A 6,230-nucleotide genomic window follows, 5' to 3' on the forward strand; every position below is an offset into this window, starting at 1 on the left:
TATAAGATAATAGAGATAAACCCAAGAATAATAAGATCTAAATATAGATATGATTCTCTTTATTGATATTAAACCCCTAAGGTAGGGCAACACCATACATTCACTCTTTAAGGAAGGAGAACACTCCACAAGCCATATGCTTGTTCATACAATATTATTTGACATGTCTCAATGTGGAGTCTCTAGCCTCTATATAGGCCTCATACATACAATACCACGGGTCATTACCATGGTTCCCTCAATACCATCTATCTACTACCATGGGCCCATTACATTATTACTGACTACTTGTGGTCCCTTACATGATATAGGTTAACCACCTTATTTATTAATATGGCCTATCCCATTATTACATTATTTCCTTGGGTACCTCCCTTTGTACCCCATATTATCCCCCCTAGGTATATAACATGTACCTTCAAAAATACTATGCTTGATTTTCAATAATACATTATGTACATGTTGTATATAAGTGGTGTGTTTGTTTGCAATGTGTCCCTTCATGATTTCCTTTCGTTTATGTTAATCCCATTTACATTTGGTTTGTAGATGTCGACATCCTTGGAACCATTTGTTGGTTATGCTGATGGTGCTAGTTGTAGTACTCAAACCCTATCTTCTGCAGTGTTGGCCATATTTGCTCTAGATGGTGAGTTAGTGAGTCTACAAGGGATATGTATCAATCGCTCTATGAATAACATCACTGAGTATAAAGCAGTGATCAAACTACTATCTAACACTATTTCATATGGTATTTTTCATATAGTCATTAAATTGGACTCACAACTTGTAGTACTACAATTGACTAATGTCTACTCAGTTAGAAGTCCAACTATGCTTCACATCTTCTTAAGGGTTCTCTTTATAGGAAGAAAATTTGTTTACATCCCTTATCAACACATTTATGGAAATATAAATACATTGACAGATGCATTGGCTAATCATGTTTTAGATAGACATTTGCGACACATGTAAATAATTTCAATACACATCACATCAATTGAAAGTGATAATAGAAACATAGGAAACACTAAAGATAGTTATATATAGAAGTTTTGGTTTTACAAAATTTGTGCCTGGACACATATGACCACATGACCTATCATATCCAAAAAATATACATGAAAATATGGTTTTATGCCTCCTAGTAGACTAATCACAGTGCTCATGATAACATGCCACTGCAGGCGCTATCTTGCATAGTAGCTGACCAATATGGCCTGATAATCCAATCGTATGTTGTTGTAATCACATAGGAAGATGGTCAATCATGGTCTCATCTATGCCATGTGTCAGTCCATCCATATGATACTCCACCTCTGCAAGGGTCTCTTCTATGTTGAGATCCTGTAGTACTTCTCATCCTACTGCAGCAACCTATACTGGTACTAGTGCTGGTTGTGGGTCTCCTGCATGTTGGAGATATCAGACACCCACCAGTTGAACGAGTCCAATATCTGCATGTACAAATCAATAGTTTAGTCTCGAAAACATCAAAACACATAATATTTTTTTGTAAAAATCAAAATAAAAAATGGTCAAGATATCTTACCTATAGCACCCATTGCTCTCCCTCAGGAAGCATGAGCTCTGGGTCTCGGGAGAAATATACCTTTGTGTATGGATAATCATCTACTATAATAAGTTGCATATGCAACCATCAGAATAAAATCGGTGTAAATCTCATGGACAATGGATCTGCATGGCAGGACATGAGATATATCCACCTCCTCATCCGTGGAACTCTCAGATCAATGGGTTCGAGTGAGATATGTTGAGGTCGTAGTAATGGAATCTTATCAAGAAAAAGAAGATCAAGATTGCTCCATAGCAAAAATTATTTAGTCTCTCACCTTTTACTTTAGTTAGTTTTTCTTTCATGTTGACCAAAACACCCTCAGTCTAGTTGAAGATGGTTGGCTCTATACATTCTAGAGCATACTGGATATATGACCTATTGGCTACATGTATTTTAAAGATACCTAACAATTTGGCATTAATGCACAAGATCATTTTTAGAGGCAATCAGACCACATCTTTTATGTTTATTTTCCCATCCTTGGTTGGATGGGCTCAAGGTCTACAATGAGTGGCGACTTAATCCTTAACTGTTTCTCCTCCCCTTCTCATGCCTGTGAAAGAGACAGGGGCACCTCGTCTAGATAGACCAGTTAAGAAATATATGTCTTCTACCTTTATCTTAAGAATATTTTCTCCTAGTCTGAATTCCTCCCCTTGAACATCCCATGCACGTATAAGATATTCAAGTAATTCCTTCTGTTGCCTCATTTTGGGAAGCCAGAAGAATTTTAGCAATCCACAATCTCTTAGTTCCTAGATGGTAGCATGATCATTTGATGCATTCATATGTTGTTCTTCATGTTCTTTTTCCCTCCATATTAGAGACATTTTGTAGTAATGAAGTCCTAAAACATCACAAAGAGACTCATTAGGATAAATTTCATGCAAAAAACTTGCTCAATTTGGAGAGAAACTAGTGGGACAAACTTGGGTTTTGCAGCCAACGCACCCCCCTAATGGAGGATAGTGTGTTGCAGCACTCCCTGTAGTGTTAATTCTCTAGGATCAATGCACCTTTTGAACTTCTGGGGCTACACCGATCTAGGGGTGCAATATTTGTACCTTGGGGCCTCAAAAAACCCAAAAAATGTGCATGAAAATGCAAAATGCCACCTTCAAAAGAAAGAGAAAAGTCTTAGCTCCTACCTGGAAGTGACGATGCCTAAAATGATCCTCTGGATTAACCATAATCACCTACGTTAAATCAAGGGTAAAAAACACTCAGAGCTCCAAGGTCAAATGGTAAATGTAAAATGGTAAAAAGAATTGTCATTTTAGATATTTATGGTCATTTTTCCATTATTTTATTCATATTTAATGTTTTGACCTTATTACAGTTCAATTTTATCGCGAAATATGTATTTTTAATCCTTTTGATGGTTTTTTGAGTAGGTCGACGATTGTTTAATGGATTATGTTGTGTTTTGAATGGAATAAGATCATTTTGACTAAGAGTAAACTTTTATCACTTTTTCAAGCTCTATAAAATTACAAAAGAGGAACCCCCTTGGAGTTCTCTTTCAACTCTTTTCAGACTCCCAAAAAATGAAAATATTGTTGAGCACTTGTCTTTTCCAACTCGTTAAAGTAAATGAAAATACGTCTACTAAGTATAATTTTAACCCTTTTCTAGACTAAGATAGACTACTTATGAAAAAATGAATACCTTAGGTAATCATGGCTAAGAGGTTCTCTTGAGTATCATTTTTTTCCTTTTCAGACTCAAGAGACTATCTATGAAAAGGAACATGTGGAGTTTTCTTTTTAATTTATTTTTCAAACTCTCTAAATATGAAAAAAAATGTCGTGTTAGACTTTCGCTAGACTCGTAAAAACACCAAACAATGGTGGACTCTTCGGTCATGATAGGAATGAACCACTCCTCCTCTGGGTTCGCTAAATTTTTTAAGAGGAATTCATATCCAAAGGATGAAGTTACAAATCAAGCATATTTTATCCTCCTCAAGCTTGTAAAAAATAAAGAAGTACTAACCAGTAATGGTTGGGGAAATTGGACAAACATGATACTCCATTTGTTAATGACAGCGAGTCTCTCTTGAATACGACACTCTTCCACTTCATCTCTGTGGTTGTTGGGTTGTGAAATATGCTTTTCTTTTGGTTTATCATACCTTTTCAAAACCTTCGTTTTGATTTTGGGTCAATGCTTCCAACTCCATTTCAGTGTCATCGTTGTGTTCAAGAGAAGTCGTTCAATTAATATCTACTATAATACTCTCAAGCCTTCATTTCATGTATGTCATTCCTGATCCAGTTCTATATCAACATCATTCTTTCATTATGTTTCAAATAATCATACATTTTTTGTGTCGTTGATGGGGGATATATCAAGAGCCTCCTACGACGGGTCACTTCCCATCGACATCAGCTCATTATCCAGGAAGTTGACTTAGAAACACACCTTTGGTACCTTGGTGATTCCATACATCATTGGCAAGTTTCCTCACTCTCAATGATAGGTTTACATCATTAGCCTTTTACCAAATGTTTATGTGTGGTGTTTGAAATCAACTCATTCATTCACATCGTATAAGCTATACTAGAGTACCTTGAGAGCCATTAACATCATCAATGGTTTCTCTTGTGTCTATTAACGACTTAAATCATTGGTCGGTAATCAGATGATGTCTACCATGTTCGACTTCAACTCATTAATTTGTGTGGTTAGACTTGTACATTGGTTGGTAGTGTGAACGAGATAGAAGACCCCATATCTAGTTTCATCCATCCGAGCTGCGATTTCAAGAGTAATACAAGATGTGATGGCTATGATCATACAGACAATCATCCAATCATGGGTCCACCATTAGTCATCCATGGACATGTATTTTGGTAATTGTACATGTAATTTTAGCTTATGTGCTGAGCATGGGTATGCCTCCCTTAGCAAAGATATCATGACATAAATGTATTGTAACAAATGATGCTCTGGAATCGGTTCTTCTTGATCTTGACTTGCCACAAGGTAAAGCACTTCAGTCATCAGTTGTAATTTTTGACTTTTTGCTTTAGGGGAATATGTTATAGTCCATTTTCTCACATCTAGTCAAAAGGCCTTCAAATGAGACTAAGTCACATCCTTCAACATATTGTCATCCTCCCTACACAAATCCCTAAGCATGACTCTACTAAATCCATGAGTTTTTTTCTTGATTGCTAAGTTTCCAATATTTTAATACCCAGCGCACCATGTCCATTTAGTGACCAGTGTTGAGCACCAGGTTGACCCTCTTTGCACTTGTTCTGGTCACTAGAAGGTTTCTCAGTCTTGGGGGTGTGTTGATTCTAGAAATTCGGGAAAAATAAAAAGAATCCCAAAGCTTCCTCTTACAGAAGCTTCATGAGGTTATTTCAACCATTTACCTTAGATAAGAGTTTCAAATCTTATTTGATCCTACCTTGGAGTTTTCACTTCTTATCTCTCTAGCTCATCCTCCCATCTCAAGTGGATCTCAAGCCTAGATTGGTAAATGGATAATAATTCATGAACTACCTCCGTCATCTATATATTTACAACCATCCATGCGCAAGGGGTTGGCTTTTGGAGATTGATTCTACCCTCATTTTGTTGCTTTGAGAGTCATTATTCCATGCATTAAGGTGACACAGAGGTATACTTTGTTGCAAGAAAAGGACAAGTCAACTTGGGGAGCTCTTCTACAAGATCAACTTCTATTTTTGATTGTAATTCTCTCCATTTCTATTAATACAAAGGGTAGATTGTTTTCCTATATATGATGTTGTGATTTCATGTATTTCAATACCATGTTAATCTATTGAATGTAGTGATTAGATTATGCTACATAAATTTCATAGATCTTTGGCTTATCTTGTTTGAATTTATAGGTTATAACTATGAAAATCAGAGCTAGGATTGGAGCATACAATCCGAGGAAGGAGCGAAGCTTATGGCGTATTCCAGGTAGGCCTCATTCCATCATTCAATTACTTTAAGGAAGATATTGTGCCCTTTCATTTTTTGTTGTTCTAGGTCAGTCCACCAGGCCTAAGGAAGATACTTTCGTCCGCAATCATAGATTTTGTATAACACTCTCCACCATTATCTATCCACAACACCTTTATTTTCTTTTCTGTTTGATTTTCCACTAGAGAATTAAATTCTTCAAACTTGTCAAAGACATCATATTTTTTCCTAAGGAAATGTATCCATGAATTCCTTGAGAATTCATCTATAAATGAGACAGGTACACAAACTTACCCAGTGACGGAACTGACATAGGTCCTAACACATCACTATGCACAACCTGTAATATCCCTTTCACCCTCTTAACACTAGAGGGGAAACTCACCTAATTCTGCTTCCCATATACACAATGTTAACAAAAATTGAAATCTAGAGAGAAATTAGACATACCTTCTACCATGCATTATTCGAAGGCCCTTCTCTCCAATATGTCCAAGTATTTGATGCCACAATATAGTCTTTTCTCTTGATACCGCTATATTTTTTGCTCCACTTTCAGGAACAACAAAACAGTTGCACTCATTAATAATAGTATTGCCCATAAACTTGTACAATGTTTCGATCTGAACTCTGCTCATCAATATTAGTGCTCCTTGAACCATCTTGCAAGTATCTTTCTCGAATATTGTTTTTACACCTGTAT

This window comes from Pinus tabuliformis, chromosome 1_1 (genome assembly GCF_031772625.1).
Source record: "Pinus tabuliformis cultivar Carrire ecotype Pingquan chromosome 1_1, CPIR1, whole genome shotgun sequence".
Taxonomy (NCBI): Eukaryota; Viridiplantae; Streptophyta; class Pinopsida; order Pinales; family Pinaceae; genus Pinus; species Pinus tabuliformis.